This window comes from Mirounga angustirostris, unplaced genomic scaffold (assembly GCF_029215605.1).
Source record: "Mirounga angustirostris isolate CCGP_5_RB_7025 unplaced genomic scaffold, mMirAng1.0.hap1 SCAF_5, whole genome shotgun sequence".
In the NCBI taxonomy this organism is placed as follows: domain Eukaryota; kingdom Metazoa; phylum Chordata; class Mammalia; order Carnivora; family Phocidae; genus Mirounga; species Mirounga angustirostris.
This window is the reverse complement of record NW_026991713.1, coordinates 164,953,658-164,975,008: the sequence shown is the minus strand read 5'-3', so window position 1 is coordinate 164,975,008 and position 21,351 is coordinate 164,953,658. Positions and strand designations below refer to the sequence as shown.

At 42.0% G+C, this 21,351-nt stretch overlaps 1 protein-coding gene across 8 annotated transcripts in view; it reads right to left on the bottom strand.

Moving 5' to 3' along the window:
* Window positions 1-21,351, bottom strand: part of CRCP (CGRP receptor component) — a 53,721-nt gene that overhangs the window by 8,396 nt on the left and 23,974 nt on the right. The window lies entirely within an intron of this gene.

Sequence of the window (21,351 nt, the reverse complement as noted above, 5' to 3'; positions counted from 1 at the left end):
CACAGGCCCACAGCTGCATCTGGAGAAGCAGCACATGAGCCAGCCTCCCTATGCCTCGGTCTCACCATCTGTAAAACAGGAATGATAACAGAACTTAATATCTCACCAGGGGGTTAGGAGGGATGAACATCTTTCCATTTATAGTGCCAGCAGCTACCATTTATTGCTCACTTCCCATATGGCAGGCACATTGAACCCTCAGACTTAATCGACGCTGAGATGGTAAATAACTTGCCCAAGGTTACACAGCTAGTAAATGGCAGAGCTGGGACTCGGCCATCAAAGCTTCAAAGCTCATGTTCTTAACCATCTGCTTCTAGTATTCAGTATTCAAAATGATGACTGTCACAAAGCTATTTCTCCACAAATGGCAGTCATCAGGAAGGCACTTGTAATTAAGTTCTACTCCTAATCCCCCAAACATTTACTCTAGACTTAAAGATGACTTCACAGAGGAGGAAACCCTTGCACTGGGCCCTGAAGGGTTTTCTAGGCAAAACGATGGAGGAATGGACAGGCAGGGCAGGAACAGCCTAAGTAAAAGACCAGAAGAACAAAAATTACGGAGTTTTAGGAAATGGCTGCATGAGAGGCTGTGGGACATGAGGCTGGGTCATCAGGACAAGACCACATGGGCCCCAACTACAAGGCTGCACGTGACTCTGCGGACACCTAAAAGCAACCAAGGAAAGGAGTGATATGCTCTCAGGTAAGAAAAAATGAGGCAGGGCTGGCAATGAGCTGGACATGTGAAATGCTCCTGGTCACCCTCAGGTATAGTCAACAGGACCTGACGCCTCAGCTGGGTGGGGACAGGGTGAAAGAAGAGAAGAGTCAGGGCTCAGTGTCAGGTTTTCAGCCTGTTTGGGAAAAATATATTACTTGAAATCTGAATTCGAGTTTGTGGTGCTTCTGGAACAACGAAGAGATCTCTGTTCAGCCATTTGTCTAGTTTTAGTTTTAGTTCTAGTGTGACCTAGAACTAAAGAAAAAGACCAGAGCTGGATGTGTTAGCAAGGAGTTTTACAAAACCATGGGAGTGGATATCACAGTCCACAGACCAACTACAGAGTAAGTGAAGACCCAGGACAGGGCACCATAAAGCACCTCCAGTCAGGGGTCTGAGAGAGAAGGTGGTGAAGGAGGAGCAAAAAGAGGCAAAGAAAACCTAGGAGAGTGGTGTTAGGGAAATCAAGAGAGGAAAAGCTCTGGGAAGAGGGTATTAGCAACAATGTCATGCTGAAGGGTGGGAAAGTAGGTTGACAGTATAGAAGTCACTGGATTTGCCAAAAAAGAGGGCACCAGTGGCCTGTGCAAGTAGTTTGATGGGATGACAGTGATGGTGACACCTGGATTGTGGGGACTGGGGATTGTGGAGAAAATAACCTTTATTTTTTCTGTAATGTAGTGTCACCACTTTATTAAAATCTTCAAAACAGTCTTTATTCTACATTTTGAGTATAAAAAATCCACAAGTGCGCCACAGTGCAAAGAGAAACATACAACAGAGAATTTCCATAATAATTAATGGCATAGCCAAACACTACACGTACAGAACACAATATTTAGATGAACTGAAATTATAAGATAAAGCCCAATTTCCGAAAACAAAAATCAAAGTACTAAGGATCCCAAACATTCTTAACCCTAATGAGATTTCACTGGACTCAAATCACTTGGAGGTGAGGCATTCACAATATGACCCCATTAACCCAGCTCAGGAATTCTTGGGAGCCATGAGTGGCTGCATCAGGCAGGCTGACAACACATGGCAACCAAATTTTGATGTGAAAATTCCCCTTTATTTGACTCTAAAGTTTTTTGACTTTTGAAAGGCATCCTTTTGAAAGGATTTTGAAAGGCTTTTGAAAGGCATTCTCCTCACTGCCCCTCAGATTTTAAACAAACTTGTTTTCAGTACAGTTTGTATTGATGTTCTTTGTTCAACTGAACCCCAGTTTTTCTGGCACCAAAGCAAATTTAGGTTTGGCTCATGTCTGATGAAACAACCTATGAGGAGGGTCTAAGAGGCAGATGCAATAGCAGAAGCAATGGGGTCTGTGCTTAGGGTACCGAAGGGGTTTCAGAGGATCTTTGTGAAAGGCTAGTTAAAAGACAGCACGCGGGGAGATGTGCAAGGAGAGAAGGAAGTTAGTCTGATTGGCCTGTCCCGCAACTCTGATTCAATGGAGAATGTCGGGAGGGAATAGAAGACAAGGTTTGAGGATGGGACATGGGGCAAAGGATGGAAAGGCAAAGTCAGACAACTAAAGCGTTTTACTTATGACATGTACTATAAATCAAAGACTTAAAGGAGACTAAAGACCAATCAGAGTCATTTGGCAACTTTAATTCTTAGGAAGAAGAAAGTTCCCTCCAAGCCTAATTTGATATTTCATTACTAAAAGCAAAGACCAGTGTGGTATAGTATAATTCCGGAGGAATTTAAGGAAGATCCTTAGGGCTGCTTCGCCTACATTAGTTTATGAATGGCTACCTCCCCTACATCAAAATGCTTCAGGGAGATACTGATTACCATAATATGGTGTCTCATTAAATTTGAAAAGTGTCCAAAAGTTTGGGCACCAGAAAGACCCCACAAGAGGTGTCTGAAGTGAAACATGAGATTGACAGGACGAAAGCAGCTAAACTGTGACAGTGCCGAAGGTACGTGAGGTCCTTCCCAGCACTGGTGGTCTGGTTCCTCACCAGATCCTGGAGCTACCATCTAAGCCACCCATGAAGAGGTTCCCCTTCCACTGGGTTCCAAGGACACTGGCTTCCTGCGTGACTGTAGGCTGAGCAGCCCTGGGAAGGCATCCTGGGGGTGGAGGAGGAGTGCTGCCAGTAGCCCCAGCTCTGAATCTGGTACCTGCCAAATACCCTCCTTCCACCAGCACTGCTGAACCAGGTGGACAGATGGGACCCAGCGGATAAGAAGCCACGGGGATTGCGGAGCCTAAAGGGCCAAAAGCCACAGTCTAGGCCCTGGGAAGATACAGTGAGGTGCGAGGGAAAGCAGCTGATGTGGCAGGGACTGGGGCAGGCTGTGGATGCACCAAGCTCAAGCAACAGAGCTCTGAGTGGGCAGATGGAGCATCAGCACAGGCGGAGCCCGAGAAGACACGAGGTCTGAGGGTACACTGGACGCCCGCAAGGCTGCACACGGTAGCCTGGCCATGTTAGATACGGACCTTGCCTGCTCACAGTGGTTATGGGTCTGGTTCTGCTCAGCATCACAGTCCAAAATAACCTCTTGACAGGTAGAAGTAAAAGAGCAATTACAGCCTGAGGAGGGTAGGTTCTGGAGGGACACTGGAGCATGTTGGCCAGCTAAGGAGATAAGCTGAGGAAAGACTGAAATTATAGGGGAGAAAGGGAAAAAGACCCTCAGAAAAACAAAAGTCCAAAGTTTCAGCGAAGAGGCTCATCATGTTCCACTGAGACCACAGCAATGTGGTGGGGCTGGCGGGGGGGGAGCAAATCTGAAGGGATATGAAGGGAAAGGAGTTCATTTTGGATAATTTTCTCAGTGAAGCAGAAGTGAAGTTACCATCTGGGAGGTTAGGATGGGACCAGGAATAAGACCAGCAAGCAGGTTTGTTTGTTTGTGAGAGAGAGAAAAGGAGAGGGAGGAGCCCATTGCTGGGCTCAATCCCAGGATCCTGAGATCCTTTTTTTTTTTTTTTTTTTTAAGATTTTTATTTATTTGTCAGAGAGCGCACAAGCAGGGGGAGTTGCAGGCAGAGGGAGAGACACCCTACTGAGCAAGGAGCCTGACGCAGGACTCGACCCCAGGACCCTGAGATCTTGACCCCAGGACCCTGAGATCTTGTCCCGAACCGAAATCAGATGCTTAACCAACTGAGCCAGCCAGGCGCCCCCAAAGCAGTTTTAAAGATCCAACTGAGCTGGAAAATATGAACCCTCATTCTAAATAAAATTATTTATTTTAACCATCATTACCCAACAGTATGAATAAAGAATAGAGAAAGAGCAGGAATAGAGAAAAAATATAGCTGAATAAATGAGCATCTCTGCTACAAATCAGTCAAACAATGGAACTCAGTTCATTGACCGGTCATTATCCTGCTAGGCTCTGAACTGTTGGAAATGTTCCTACACTTAAACAAAAGGATCTTGAAAGTCTTCTAGCAACAAAAACACTCACAGCTGCTCCCTCAAAAAGCCCACTTGGAGTCAAACCAGCCAAGTTCTCTGCTCCCACATTCAAGGAGCTGAGCACTGCAGGAGCAAAATCACAGAACCACACTCACTGCAGGCTCTGGTTTGAGGGGGCGGAGATTACAAACATTCCCCTCACTTCATAATCAAGCCTATTTTTATTGTCTCTACTATCTCCCCTTTACTTTTCAACTCACTGCACTTTAGATCCTGCCCCAACTGATCACCAAAACTCTTCTTGGCATAGGGCCCGGTGACTTCCATGTGGACAACTTTAGTGGATGTTTCTCTGTCCTGTTCGACCCTGTCTCTGTGATATCTGACACTGTTGATCACTCCTCCTTAAAACTATCTACCCCTGCGGCTTCCACAACACCATTCTTTCCTGATTCTCCTGTCCGACTAGTCCTTCATCTCTTTCCAGGCTTATTCTTCTGCTGCTTGCTTCTGTAGCATTCCCATGGTGCCATCTTTCACCTTCTGACCCCCCTTACTGAGTTCCTCATCCAAACCTCACAATCTCATCCGCTACTATAGGTTTCAGGCAAGAAGTCCATGTTTTCATGCTATGTGACCTAAGCTCCAGATCTCTGTAACCAACTGCCGCCTGGATATCTCCTCCTAAACACCTCAGACACACTTCAAGTTCAACACATCCCCAAGTGATCTGACTATCCTTTCCTACACACCAGCTCCATTCTCTCAACTTCTCATCTTGGTAAAGAGGCAAACACCCAGGCCAGAAACCTGAGGGTCATCCTTGACTCCTCCCTCTTACCCTCTGCCACGATCAAGTCACTGAGAATTAGTAACTGTTTCTTTTTTTAAAGATTGTTTCTTTCAAGCTATCCATCCCCTCCTCACCATTTCTATAAGCCATAATTCTTCTTGGTTAGAGGACAATGGCCTCTATCCCCAGGGGTCTGCCACTTTTTAAACCTACTTTCACTTACAAATGAAGTATCTTTTAAAAGATGAAAATCTGGCCACCTCATTATCCTGCTTGTAATCCTCTCATTGTCCCCACAGGTTTTGATATGAATTTGAATTTCCTTAGTTCAGTCTCCAGAACACCCTGAAATCTGGTATTTGCCAATCTCTCTAGGTTCGTATGCCTTTGTTTTCCCTATGCACTTATATCCCAATTAAACGAAACTAAACACTGCACAGAGAAGCATCAGGCTACTTCTTGATTCTGTGCCTTAGCACATCCTGTTCCCTCTGCTCAGAGAGAACAAACTCACCTGCACCTGGCTGACTCTTCCTTTACGTTAAAACCCAGTGTCAACCTCCCAGAGACAAATTGATATACTCAAATTCTGACACTTCAGTGTCTCTCTACTATGACCCTCCTACCATAGCACTTACATTGTATTCATCTTTGTATCCCCCAAATAGAGACAAAGCTGGAGGATAGATTAAAGAAAGAGTTAGGCAGGACTGACTTTCAGGAAAAGTACAAAGAGACAACTGTTGAACACTGGGGAGACCTGGGGCAGGATTCCATGCTCTGAAAGCAGACAGGGTAACCACACGCCAGATAGTAGGGAAACCTGAAAACCCATCCATCTTCTCTGAGCTTTGTTGGCTCTAGAAGTACATCCCAAATATGGTGCCAAATCCCAAGAGTAATCTGTGTACAGAAGAGTCCCTTTTAGGGACTCAAAGTTATTTACAAACCTATCTAAGCTGGGTCTCAAAGGCAGGTCCTCTATTCCTGGCAAACATAGTTGTACATCTTAGGGAGGAGATCTCAGGATGAGAGCCGGGGCTGTAAGCCAGGCTGCAGTTCTTAAGAACTAAATGCCTCAAGCAAAAATTAAATGATTAAAGAACCAAATGCTTTGGGGAATGAACATACTATAGAAAAATAACAGGACTTAAGTGTTCAAGTGCCTTCGAGTTGAGTCTCAATACTACCATTTTGCTGAATAAAGCTATGAAGTTCCTATCATACCTCAAGGACCTAATTTAAGCAAATTAATAAACTTCCAGTTTGCACCATGAGAACTGGACCATTTAAGGGCTATTATCTTGAATCTCCTCTCCCTGGGAGGATGCTAGAGAAAATCTTTCTTAGGGGATATGTAGATATAAGGATTAAAGAGTACTCCAGCAGTTTCTGTTATAAATGTGATTCTTGTCTTTTATCGCACTGGCTAGTACAAGATGGTCCAGGTCTTGATGGTATATTGCAAGCAGCCCCTGGATCATAGGTACCGAGGCCAAGGAAAGCCAATGGGCTGCAATGGAGAAGCCAGGCCTCAACAGAGAAAGAAGCCTGCCAGCCCCCTCTACTGGTTGTTTGTAGAACAACACCGCCTGCAGCTTTTGCTTCTGGCAGTCATGGACAACCTATGTAAAAACCCTGGCACATGATCTGTTCCAGAAATCAACCATTTAATGAAAAATAGGCACCAAAAAGTCACAAAGAAATTTACAAATCCTCAAATTTAGGATCACAAATGGAAAAAAGGAACTTCTCTGAATATTACAATCTGCTTTAAATTTACATAGATTACATAGATTACATAGATTATGGCCAATTATGAATCAGCTTGTAAGACCATTCTCATTTGTGGGTTTCTTTCTTTTTTTTTAAATTAAACTCTATGCCCAACGTGGGGCTTGCACCCACACCCCAAGATCAAGAGTCTCATGCTCTACTGACTGAACCAGCCAGACACCCTATTTGTGTGTTTCTCGAATGGTAGCCAGGAGCATATTTGTAGCAGAAAACATGTAGGGATTGGGAAGCAATACACCAGACCAGACAAATACTAAGAGCTCTTAAAAACCATTAGGACTTGTGTTGTACATAAGGTAAGAGTGAGACCACTAAAGCCAATCTTTCTGCTGACTGTAACAAACCGCCCCCAGGACTAAATACAAAAGGAATAACCTGAGGACTCTGAATATAAAAGGACTGAAAAGTATATAAAAGTAGGTGGACTGGGAGGGAAATAAACCTGAAGAACTAGTTAGTGTGGGGGATGGATGTGAGTTTCTTTTGCTTTCTCTTTTCTCTCATAGCTGTGATCCTCAGGCCACAGCAAGGCTACGGCAGGAGTTCCAACAGGCAGCTAAAACTCCAACAGAAATTTCATCTTTCCAGCCAGAAGACTGGGAAAAGGGGCCCCTGAGACCTGGAAATCTGGATGAAACTCACAGCTCAAGGGCAGCTCCCCAGGGAGCCCTGGCAGTGAGTGTAGCCATAAAGAGAGTCTTGGTGGTCCAGAGTGCCAAGTAATATCTTTTTTCCACTTTTCCCTCCTTGCTTTGCCCAAGGGGCACCAGTAACAACCGTACATGTGGGCAGCTAAATCTTTGAAAGAAATCCAGTACTTGTGGCCAGAGAACCAAAAGTGGGGGCTCAAGTGGGTCAAAGAGTAAAGGGGCAACCCCAGAGAGGTGGGCTAGAGGAGGAGATTCCCCTAAATTTGAGCATCAATCAGCACAAACCCTAGGTTCAGCTTGAGCTATTCATGTGCAGAACAGCCCCCAAACAACAAAAACCAAACAGACTCAGCAAACACACCGAGAAGTGAACATGTTATAGACCACCACTCCAGTCTCATTTGCAAAAAAGATCCAAAGATGCAGATCAAAGGTTTTAAAAACTAAACTGACATTGAAATCTTGCCCATGGAAGGCAAGAAGAGACTTGAGGTGTGAACCTAACTGGGTTGACCGACTGCTAAAAGAAACAAACAAAAAAAGCAACATTAACCAGAGGCTTTTAACAGGATCCAGAGTCTAGGGGTGCCTGGGTGGCTCAGTTGGTTAAGCGACTGCCTTTGGCTCAGGTCATGATCCCAGGGTCCTGGGATCGAGTCCCACATCCGGCTCCCGGCTCAGCGGGGAGCCTGCTTCTCCCTCTGACCCTCTCCTCTCTCATGCTGTTTCTCTCTCGCTCGCTCTCTAATAAATAAATAAATAAAATCTTTAAAAAAAAAAAAAAAACAGGATCCAGAGTCTAAACAATATAATATTCAAAAGGTCCAAGATATAATTTAAAATTACCTCAATGGAAAGAAAGAAAATACAACTCATTCTCAAGGGAAAAGATAATCAACAGATACCAAACCTACAATAACCCATATGTTGGAATTATCAAAGACATTAAAGTAGCTACTATAACAATATTCTTGAAATGAGTGGAATAATATAATTTCTCAAGAGTCAGAAATTATAAATAATAAACAAATGGAAATTTTAGAACTAAAAAACATAACATATGAAATAAAAAAATTCACTGGCTGGGCTTATTAACAAAATGGAGATGACAGACAAAAGAGTCTGTGAATTTATAGATAGATCAGCGGAAATTGTTTGAACAAAGGCGGGGGGGCGCCTGGATGGCTCAGTCGGTTAAGCGTCTGCCTTCGGCTCAGGTCATGATCCCAGGGTCCTGGGATCGAGCCCTGCATTGGATTCCCTGCTCAGCGGGAAGCCTGCTTCTCTCTCTCCCTCTCCCACTTCCCCTGCTTGTGTTCCCTCTCTCGCTGTGTCTGTCAAATAAATAAAGAAAATCTTTAAAAAAAAAGGGGGGGGGTGGGGAGGGAAAGGAAAAAAATGAACAGAGAGGAATCAGGGAAAATGGCGGGAAGAATCAGGAATCTGCCTCTCTATGACCTAGAAAACAACTGTCTAGACAACTAGACCTAAATGTAAAATGTACACTATAAAAACTCCTAGAAGATAATTCAAGAGAACACCTAGATGATCTTAAGTTTGGTGATGACTTTTCAGCTACAATACCAAAGGCACAATCCATGAAAGAAATAACTGATAAAGTGGACTTCATTAAAATTAAAAACATCTGCTCTGTGAAACACGACACCAAGAAAATGAGAAAACAGGGCACCTGGGTGGCTCAGTTGTTAAGCGACTGCCTTCGGCTCAGGTCATGATCCTGGAGTCCTGGGATTGAGTCCTGCATTGGACTCCCTGCTCAGCAGGGAGTCTGCTTCTCCCTCAGACCCTCCCCCACCTCTCATGTGCTCTCTCTCTCATTCTCTCTCAAATAAATAAAATCTTAAAAAAAAAAAAAAAGAAAATGAGAAAACAAACCACAGGCTAGGTGAAAATATTTATGAAAGACACAGGATAAAGGACTGTTATTCAAAATATACAATAAATTCTTGAAACAATAGGAAAACAAACAACTCAATTAAAAAATGACCAAAAGACCTAAATGAACACCTCATCAAAGAAGATACACAGGGGCACCTGGGGGGCTCAGCTGGTTAAACGTCTGACTTCAGCTCAGGTCATGATCTCAGGGTCCTGGGATCCAGCCCCGCATGGGGCTTCCCACTCAGTGGGGAGTCTGCCTGTCCCTCTGCCCCTCCCCACACGCTCGTGCTCTCTCTCTCAAATAAATAAAATCTTAAAAAAAAAAAAAGATATACAGACGGCAAAGAAGCATGTGAAAAGATGCTTGGCATTTTATGTTATTAGGAAAATGCAAATTAAAACAAGATACCACTGGGATGCCTGGGTGGCTCAGTTGGTTAAGCCTCTGCCTTCAGCTCAGGTCATGATCCCAGGCTCCTGGGATAGAGTCCCATGTCAGGCTCCTTGCTCAGCAGGAAGCCTGCTTCTCCCTCTGCCTGCCCCTCCCCCTGCTTGCATGCAAAGGCGAGCTCTCTCTCTGGCAAATAAATAAAATCTTAGAAACAACAACAAAACAAGATACCATTATACACCTATAAGAATGGCCAAAATCCAGAACACTAACATCACCAAATGCTGGTGAGGACTGAAGCCAACAGAAACTAATTCACTGATGGGGGCATGCAAAATGATATAGCCATCCGGTGGTCTCTTACAAAACTAGACATACTCTTACCATATGATCCAGCAACTGCACTCCTTGGTATTTACCCAAAGGAGCTGAAAACTTACATTGACAAAAAACCCTGCACACAAATGTTTAAACTAGGTTTTTTTTGATAACTACCCAAACTTGGAAGCAACCAAGATGTCCTTTAGTGGATAATGGACACACAAACTACAGTACCTTCAGACAATGGATTATTATTTAGTGTTAAAAAGAAATGAGCTATGAAACCATAAAAAGACACGGAGGAAGTTTAAAATGCATATTACTAAGTGAAAGAAGACAATCTGAAAAAGACTACATACTGTATGATTCCAACTACATGACATCCTGAAAAAGGCGAACTATGGAGACAGTAAAAAGATCAGTGGTTACCAGGGGTTGTGTGTGGGAGGGAGGGATTAATAGGTAGAACACAGAGGATTTCCAGGTCAGTGAAAACACTCCATATGATACTACAACAGTAGATACACGTTATTATACCTTCGTCCAAATCCACAGAATGTGCAATTCTAAGAATGAACCACAATGTAAACCATGGACTTTGGGTAATAATGATATGTCAATGGAGGTTCACTGATTGTAACATATTTACCAATCTGATGGGGGATGTTAATAAAGGGGGAGGCTGTGCATCTGATGGGGAGGGGTTATATGGGAAATCTCTATCTTCCCCTTAATTTTGCTGTTAACGTAAAAGTGGTCTAAAAATATAAAGTCTTAATTTAAAAAAAAAAAAGGAAAAAGAACAGAGAAGATTCTGGAAAAGTGGCAAAGTAGAAGGCACCAGGAATCTGTCTCTCCATCTAGATAATAACTGCCCTGATAGAGTCTGTCTGATGTAACTATTTTGGAATTCTAGAGCCTCTTAAAGGCCTGCAACTTTCAGGGTAAGGCTTGGACGGTAAACTAAAGTTAGTTTGGTCAACTTTAGTATACCATCCTCCAATTCCATTTGTAGGCAGCTGTGCACATGTTCCCGAAGCAGCCTGCATACAGCTTCCCGAAGCCAGAGAGGGCAAAAAAGGAACCTGTCCTCCCAAAGGCCTGTGCCCTAATCACTGTTGCTGCTTCCGATGAGAAGTGCAGGGAAAGGGCAGTGGCCACTGCTGCACTTTCCCTCGTGCCACAAGCCCCTCACTACAGCTCAAGTGACTATGGGAAGATTTAAAAGGCCAGGGTCCTTTTTTTGCCACTCTTCATTTTCCCCTTCTTTCCTAAAGCGCAGATACTAAAGGCTAGAACATTCTAAAACAACTTCATATACAGGGAAAATCAGAAAGTAACTGTGCATGCCTAGGGAAAGGGCAGGCTCAGAACAGATCTGAAAGACCTTGAGTTTATACCTCACACTGATCCTTGGTACAGGGACAGCCTACAACAATACAAAAATGAATAAGCAAACAAATAAACAAACAAAACACCACCAAAAAACAGCAAATCCTGGGGAAGGAAGAGAATCTGATTTCTGTAATGACCCAAAGAATGTCCAGTTTTCAACGAAAAATTACAACATATACAAAGAACCAGAAAAAGTATGGCCCGTTCAAGGCAAAAGAAAGAATCTGCAAACTTCAAGACAGGACAATGGAAATTATTCAATCTGAGGAACAGAAACAAAAAAGATTGAAGAAAAGTAAACAGAACCTAAGGGATCTGTGCAACACTATGAAGTGGACCAACACAGGCATTTTGGGAGCCCCAGAAGGAAAAAGAGGGAAGGGTGGGGGAGAGAAAATAACTGAAGAAGAAAAGGCTGAAAACGTCCCAAATTTGATGGAAGACTTGAAAACAAACATCCAAGAAGCTCAATGAACTCCAAGATGAACTCAAAGAGACCCACACAGACACATTATAATCAAACTTTTAGAAGACGATGACAGAATCTTGAAAGAAGCAAGTGGGAAGTAATCTGTCGTATCAAGGGATCCTCATTAAGATTACCAGCAGATTTCTAGGGCGCCTGGGTGGCTCAGTCGTTAAGCGTCTGCCTTCGGCTCAGGTCATGATCCCAGGGTCCTGGGATCGAGTCCCACATCGGGCTCCCTGCTTGACAGGAAGCCTGCTTCTCCCTCTCCCACTCCCCCTGCTTGTGTTCCTGCTCTCGCTATCTCTGTCTCTGTCAAATAAATAAATAAAAATCTTTAAAAAAAAAAAAAAAAGATAACCAGCAGATTTCTAATCAGAAACTTTGAAGGCCAGAAGGCAGTGGGCCAAAATATTCCAAGTGCTAAAAGAAAAAGAACACTCAAGCAAGAATCCTACTTCCAGAAAAAACTATTGTTCGAAACTGAAGAAAAAATTAAGACATTTCGAGGTAAACAAAAGCTGAGGGAGTTTATTACCACTAGACCTACCCTGGAAGCAACACTCAACAGTGTTGTACAGTATGAAATGAAAGGATACTAGACAGTAAATTGAAGCTGTATGTTTTTTTAAGATTTTATTTATTTATTCAACAGAGAGAGCGAGAGAGTACAAGCAGGGGGAGCAGCAGAGGGAGAAGGAGAAGCAGGCTTCCTGCTGAGCAGGGAGCCCGATGAGGGACTTGATCCCAGGACCCTGGGACCATGACCCGAGCCGAAGGCAGACGCTTAACCATCTGAGCCACCTGGGCGCCCCGCACGTGAGCAATTATAAAAGCTAGTATCATTGTAATAGCAGCTTGTAACTTTTCTTTTTGCTTTCTACATAATTTAAGATAATTTAAAATATTTTTGAGTTATGTTTTGGGGCACACAATGTACAAAGATGTAATTCTGTTATATCAGCAACTGAAAGGAGGGGGATGAAGCTGTAACAGAGCAGAGTTTTTGTAGTTGTTAACTGAAGCTAAACTAGTATAAATTCAAATTAGAGTGTTATATCTTTGGGATGTTAAACCAGAGGCTGAGGGAGGTGTATGGGGGAAATGGGGAATTACTGTTTAATAGGTATAGCATTTCAGGTTTACAAGATGAAAAGAGTTATTATGAATGTATTTAATACACCAAACATTCATTTAAAGATGGTTAAGGGGCGCCTGGTGGGCTCAGTCATTAAACGTCTGACTCTGATTTCAGCTCAGGTCATGATCTCAGGGTCTTGAGACTGAGTCCCATGTCAGGTTCTGCACCCAACAGGGAGTCTGCTTGGAATTCTCTCTCTCCCTCTGCCCCTTCCCCACCTCTAAAATAAATAAATCAATCTTTTTAAAAAATGGTTCAAAGGGTAAATCTGTTACATGCATTTTACCACAATAAAAAATTGGGGGGAAAAAACTGATCTACTCTCCCCATGCCATTTCCCAGACTGCATCATTGAATGGGTATAGGTAGCATCACAAAAGACAAAGGAAACAGAGAATGATATACCATGCAAATATTAACTCAAGAGTACACATTAAAGTAAGTTTAACTAATAAAATTAAAATAGCACATCAAGATATACTATTGTACTACCTAAAATCATCTCACACACCATGACATTACCTGTATCACATCTGGGAGACACTGGGTTTTAGGATTCTAAAGGCCTTTGGCACCAAGTTCTCAGACTCTCTCACCTCTCAGTAAGAAACCAGCCAACACGCTCATTCAGGTAGAATCAGCTGCTCTGATGTGACAGACATTTCTGGGAATCCAACTAACCAGACACTCAGTTCTGAGGCTCAAAGACAAGGCCCAATGACTCAAGAGTTGCAATGCTGCTAGAAGCAGCCTCAGCCACCACAGGAGGGTGGGGAGAATACACGTGGCATAAGAGGAGCTGCCAAATCGGAGCATGGTCTTTCCACCTTTCCCCCAGGATAAATTCAGTGTATCAAGCTTCAGAATCACTCAGCAAAGGACTTGCAAGGGCCACTGAATTTTGCCTATGGCTTCTGAGATAAAGTCAATTAAAAGGAAGTATTATAAAATGGCACTGCCCAAATGCCAGCCACTGACTAGATATGGCTACTAATACTTCAATTTAATTAAAATTAACTAAAACTGGAGCGCCTGGATGTCTCAGTCATTAAGCATCTGCCTTCAGCTCAGGTCACGATCCCAGGGTCCTGGGATCCAGCCCCGCATCGGGCTCCCTGCTCAGCGGGGAGCCGGCTTCTCCCTCCCCTGCTCTCCCTGCTTGTGCTTTCTCTCACTCTGTCAAATAAATTAATAAAATCTTTAAAAAATAATAAAATTAGGGCGCCTGGGTGGCTCAGTTGGTTGAGCGACTGCCTTCGGCTCAGGTCATGATCCTGGAGTCCCTGGATCGAGTCCCGCATCGGGCTCCCTGCTCGGCAGGGAGTCTGCTTCTCCCTCTGACCCTCCCCCCTCTCATGTGCTCTCTCTCTCTCATTCTCTCTGTCTCAAATAAATAAAATCTTTAAAGAAAAAAAAAATAATAATAATAAAATTAAATTAAACTAAAAATGCAGTTCCTCCTTTGCACGAGTCATATTTCAAATGATCAACAGCTGCATGTGGCTAGAAGCTACTGCATAGGACAGACCAGAGGAATATTTCTTTCTTTCTTTATTTTTTTTTTTTAATTTTATTTATTTATTTGACAGAGAGAGACACAGCAAGAGAGGGAACACAAGCAGGGGGAGTGGGAGAGGGAGAAGCAGGCTCCCCGCTGAGCAGAGAGCCCGATGTGGGGCTCGATCCCAGGACCCTGGGATCGTGACCTGAGCCGAAGGCAGATGCTTAACGACTGAGCCACCCAGGCCCCCAGAGAGGAATATTTCTATCACTGCAGAAGGTTCCACTGAACAGAACTGCTCTGTGGTGTTTACTGATAAACAGCCTACAGAGGAGCCATGGATTGGAAGAAATACAGTCATGTGACAAGGTGCCATCTAGATGAAATTGCATGTGACAATCAAAGTAGATCCAGAGAAGGTGTGCCTAGGTGGTTCAGTCAGTTCAGTGTCCAACTCTTGGTTTCGGCTGGGATCATGGTCTCATGGGCTGTGAGATCGAGCCCCACATCAGGCTCCACGCTCAGCAGAGTGTGTGCTTGAAAGATTTTCTCCCTCTGCCCCTCCCTGCTCCCTCAAATAAATAAATAAATCTTAAAAAAAAAAAGTAGATCTAGAGGAAAAGTGATGCATCGTTTTCTTTCTTCCCACTCCTTTCCCCAGGTGCCTGATCCTCTACTTGTGTCTCATTATCCAAAGCTTTTTGTGTCAACAGGGTCCAACATGTTCCAATTAAGGAACTAAGAGTGACAACCATATAGATTGTTTGGGAAATGTTAAAAAAAAAGTTTGTCTAGGGGAGCCTCGGTGGCTCAGTTGTCTGCCTTCAGCTCAGGTCATGATCCCAGGTTCCTGGGATCGAGCCCCGCATCGGGCTCCCTGCTCGGCGGGAAGCCTGCTTCTCCCTCCCCACCCCCACTGCTTGTGTTCCCTCTCTCACTGTGTCTCTCTCTTGTCAAATAAATAAATAAAATCTTTAAAAAAAAAAAAAGTTTGTCTAAAAAAAATAGAGAACAGAGCCTTGGGGACCGACAGAACTATTAAAGTTCTAACAGCTGTCTTTGGAGTTCCAGAAAGAAAAGAGACTGGGGCAGAAAAAATTATTTCAAAATAATGGTCCAAAGCTTCACAAATTTAGTAAGAAACAAAAATTTACATAATCAAGAAGCTCAGCAAAGGTAAACTGAAAAAAAAAATTCTAATCAGACTTTTGAAGACCAGAGAGAAGAAAAAATACTGAAAGCAGCTAGAAGAAAATAACACATAACACACTGCATGACCAGATTACTCATCAGAAACCATGGCAGTTAGAAGACACTGAAGTAACATCTTTAAAGTGCTGAAAGAAAAGACCAATCAACCTCTGACACTATCCTTCAGGAAAGAAAGAAGATAACAATCTCAGTTGAAAGAATACTAAGGAAACTTGTAGCCAGCAGACCTGTTCTAAAAGAAATGCTAATGAAAGTTTTTCAGGCTAAAGTAAATGATAGGAAGTGAACATGGAACTTCAGAAAGAAGAGCAAGGGGCACCTGGGTGGCTCAGTCAGTTAAGCATCTGCCTCCGGCTCAGGTCATGATCCCAGGGTCCTGGGATTGAGTCCTGCATTGGGCTCTTTGCTCAATGGGGAACCTGCTTCTCCCTCTCCCTCTGCCTGCCTCACTCTCTCTCTCTCTGTCAAATAAATAAATAAATAAATAAATAAATAAATAAATAAATAAATAAAATAAGATCTTAAAAAAAAGAGCAAAATGAGTGGTAAAAATCTGGGTAAACATAAAAAACTATTTTTATCCTAAATTCTTTAAAATATGTAAAAGTAGGGTGCCTGGGTGGCTCAGTTGGTTAAGCGACTGCCTTCGGCTCAGGTCATGATCCTGGAGTCCCGGGATCGAGTCCCGCATCGGGCTCCCTGCTTGGCAGGGAGTCTGCTTCTCCCTCTGACCCTCCCCCCTCTCATGTGCTCTCTGTCTCTCTCATTCTCTCTGTCTCAAACAAATAAATAAAATCTTAAAAAAATAAATAAATAAAATAAAATAAAATAAAATATGTAAAAGTATATAAAGTAAAAGTTAAAACACTGCTAAATACTTTTTCAATGATATAGATCTAATAAATATGACAATTATAACAGAAAAAGGAGAAGTTAATTATATATAAGTTACACATATTTTACTTAGTGGTAAAATGTTAACTCTATCTGGACTGTAAATGATTAGGTATGCAGATTGTTATCACTAAGCAAAATACACAAAAAGATACGGGCAAAAAGACACATTTTTTTTATTACAGTTTTGTAAGTAATCTCTACACCCAACATGAGGCTTCAACTCACAACCCCAAGATCAAGAGCTGCATGCTCCACTGGACTAAGCCTGCCAGATGCCTCAAAAAGACTAAAGGAACAAGAACCATATGAACACCTCAAGAGACACAGAAAAAGCAAATGACACAATCAATATCCAGTCATGATAAAAATCTCAGCAAACTGAACTTCCTAAACCTGGTAAAGGGCATTCATGAAAAACCTACGCTAACATACTTCCTGGTAAATTAACTGAAAGCCTTCTTCCCCTAACATCAGGAACAAGGTAAAAATGCTCTTACCACTCCTATTGAACATCATACATCAACATCATGGTCCTAGCCAGAACATGAGACAGGAAAAAGAAATGAAGGCAAAAAGATTTGAAAAAAATTTAACATTCTGTATTCACAAATACTATGTCTCCAGAGAAAAATCACAAGGAACATACTAAGAAAAGCTCCTAGTATTAGTAAATGGATTTAGAAAGGCTGTACAGCATAGGATCAATATAGACAAATTAGCTGTATTTCTCTATATTAGCAACAAACATCTGGAAATCAGTGCTATTTACAATAGTACCAAAAATTGTTAAATTCACCTATATAAATTTAACAAACTGTGCATAACCTGTATGCTGAACTACAAAAACAGGGATGAAAGAAATTAAAGTCCTAAATAAGTGGAGAGATACACTGTTTTCATGGATTAAAAGACTCGATATTGGGCGCCTGGGTGGCTCAGTTGGTTAAGCGACTGCCTTCAGCTCAGGTCATGATCCTGGAGTCCCGGGATCGAGTCCCGCATCGGGCTCCCTGCTCAGCGGGGAGTCTGCTTCTCCCTCTGACCCTCTTCCCTCTCATGCTCTCTGTCTCTCAAATAAATAAATAAAATCTTTAAAAAAAAAAAAAAAAGAAGACTCGATATTGATAAGATATCATTTCTCCCCAAAAACTGATCTATAGATGTAATGAAATCCCAAACAGCAGGATCTGTTCTAGATGCTGATTAAAAAATTTACAATAAGGGGTGCCTGGGTGGCTCAGTCGGTTAAGCGTCCGATTCTTGGATTTGGCTCAGGTCATGATCTCAGGGTTGTGGGACTGAGCCCCACATCAGGCTCCTTGCTCAGCAGGGAGTCTGCTGGAGATTCTCTCCCTCGGCCCTTCCCCTGCCCCCGCTCACTCTTGCTCTCTCTAAAATAAACAGATCTTTAAAAATTTTTATATAAAAAGGCAAAGGAACTAGAAAAGCCAAACAATTTTGAAAAAGAACAAAGTTGAAGAACTTTTACTATTTGATTTCACACTTACTATGAAACTGCAGTGATCAAGACAGAGTGGTACTGACAGAAAAATAGACACATAGATCAAAGGAATAATATTGAATGAAGTAACAGAATCAACAGATTTCTTACAAAACAGCAAAGGCAATTCAACAAAGAAAGGACGGTCTTTTCAACAAATGGCACTGGAACACTGAAATCTACACACACACACAAAGAATCTCAACCCTTATCTCACAACATACCCTCAATATCAACTCAAAATGGATTATTTCTAGAAGAAAATATATGAGAAAAATCTTCCTTGGATATGGCAGAATTTTTGCATAAAACGTTAAAGGCAGGATGCATAAGACAAAAAAGAAAAGATAAATTTGACTCCATCAAAACCTTCTGCTCTGAGAAAGTGTTAAGAGAATGAAAAGACAGGGGCACCTGGGTGGCTCAGTCAGTTGGGCATCTGCGTTTGGCTCAGGTTATGATCTCAGGGTCCTGGGAAGGAGCCCTGCATTGGGCTCCCTGATCAGCGGGGAGGCTACTTCTCCCTCTCCCTCTGCTCCTCTCCCCCTGCTTGTGATTTCTCTCTCTCAAATAAATAAATAAAATCTTTAAAAAAGAGAGAATGAAAAGATAAACCACAAATTGGAGAAAATATCTGCAAATTACATGCTGAACAAAGGATTTATATTCAGAATATACAAAGAATTCTTAAAACTATGCAATTAAAAAAACAATAAAATAATGGGCAAAATATTTAAACAGATACTTCATCCAAGAAGATAAATGAAGTAAGAACAAGAAAATGCTCCACATTATTCATTATTAAGGAAATGTAATTAAAAACCACTGCCTGTGGCTCAGTCAGTTAAGTGTCTGACTTTTGATTTTGGCTTGGGTTGTGATCTCATTGGTGGGAAAACTGAGCCATGTGTTGGGCTCTGCACTCAGCAGGGAGTCTGCTTGGGGATTCTCTCCCTCTGACCCTCCCCTTGCGGGCATGCTCTCTCTGTCCCTCTCTCTCTCTCAAATAAATAAATCTTAAAAAAAACAAAAACAAACCCACAATGAGATACCCCTTCAAACCAATATAACAGCAAAATAAAAATTACTAAAAATACCAAGTACAGGTGAGGATATGGAGTAAGTGGAACTCTCTTACATTGCCAGAGAGAAAGCAAAATGCGGCAGTCACTTTAGAAAAGAGTTCGGCAATTTCTTACAGAGTTAAACTTATTCTCACACAAAACTTTATGAGGTGCTTACAGTAGCTTTATGCATAACCGCCAAAGCTGGAAACATCTCAATGTCTTTCAACTGATAAGTAAATAAACAAACTGTGGTACATCCATATAGTGGAACACTACTCCGCAATAAAAAGGAATAATAAACAACAATGTGGATAAATCACAAATGCAGTATGTAAGTGGAAAGAAGACATACTCAAAAGGCTATATACTGTATGATTCCATTTATATGATTTTCTGGAGAGGGCAAAACTATAGGAAGAGAAAACAGATCAGTTGCCAGGCACTGGGCACAGGGGAAGGGATTAATTACAAAAGATAGAATGAGGTTATTTCTGGGGGTAACGGAACTGTTCTACAATACACATGAACTGCTTGTATATTAATGACATAATAAATCTTTTTTTTTTAAGATTTTTATTTATTTATTTGACAGAGAGAGAGGGAGGGAACACAAGCAGGGGGAGTGGGAGAGGAAGAAGCAGGCTCCCCGCCAAGCAGGGAGCCCAATGCGGGGCTTGATCCCAGGACTCTGGGATCATGACCTGAGCCGAAGGCAGACACTCAACGACTGGCCACCCAGGTGCCCCCATGATAAATCATTTTAAAAGAAGTATTTATATGAGTCCAACGTTGACTCTAAGACTTCTGGGAGTGAAAAATTCTCTTGCCTGGATATTGGAAAAGAATAGCTCTGTTCTTTTCCCCAGAAGAAAAAGTTCCTTGTCAATGCCCAAGTAAGGAGAACCAAAGCGCCCACTGGGTCCACTATCTTGATACACACACTAACCAACTTTCTCAGAAAAACAACATGAAACTTTGGGTAAGCTGGAATAATTCACTACTGGGTTACCCCTTACTCTGTGCTTGATTTGGGGCAGGTGTGTAACTTCTCTGAGCCTCAGTTCACTCATCTGTACAACACTGCGTTGGCTATCAAGATTGAGTCAGTGTGTATAAAACAGCCAAAATCTCACTTCTCCTAATGCTCTTCTCACCTTCCATTTCCCTCATTTTCTATAGAAACATTTCCATGGAAGTTAGCCTATTCTCAGAGCTATCTTCCAATTTCTGAAGCACTTGATTATGTGCATTTCTTAAAATGATTTTCAGCTATTAAAGAAGACCAGCCATCCCTCACTACTTCAAACACCACAAATATTAACCATAAAGGTTGTACCAAAGGCAGGCAACAAAGCTACACTAGTGAGGATTCAGCTACTGGTGCTTCAAGTCTGTTTTATCAGTATTAAAGGTTTAATGGTCAAAAAGCATTTAGACTAAACTAACTATTTCAACTGACTACACCCCTACCCTACTAAAAGTGTTTGGAGAAAAACTGAGAACTCAAAGAGGTAACAGACTGATTTACTTGGGTCAGTCAGGATGGAATGATGTCATCATAACAGGTAGAATAATAGTGCTTTATCATTCAGGAATCAAAAGCAAAGACAGCCAAAAGGGAAAAAGTTAAACTAGAAACCTGAAGTAATGAACTCAAATATCCCCATTTGCAGTAGACTCTACATTAGGCCGCTGTGAGAAATAAAATTAAATGAGAATGTTAAATGCACAGAACACTAAATGGACTCAATAAATGGAAGTTACTATCATTGCGAGGTGGAGGTATGAAACTTTCCCAGTTCAATCTGATATAATTTATACTGGTTTCTGATAAGGAAGATCTTCTATGATCCACCCTAACATTAAAGTGAATCCTCCTTAAAGCTTCTAATATACCAAAGAATAAGAATGACTTTGGGCAACACATAAATAATCTTCCTTCAGAAATACATATGTATAGTCCTAGATACACACAACTTACTAAGACTGGATGAGGAGGAAACAGAAAATCTGAGTAGACCTGTAAGTAATAAGGAGATTTAGTCAGTAATCTAAAATCTGAAAAAAAAAAAAAAAAAAGTCCAGGACCAGATGTTTCACAGGCAAATTCTAGCAAACATTCAACCAAGAATTAACACCAAATTTTCTCAAACTCTTCCAAAATATTAAAGCAGAGGGAACACTTTCTACTCATT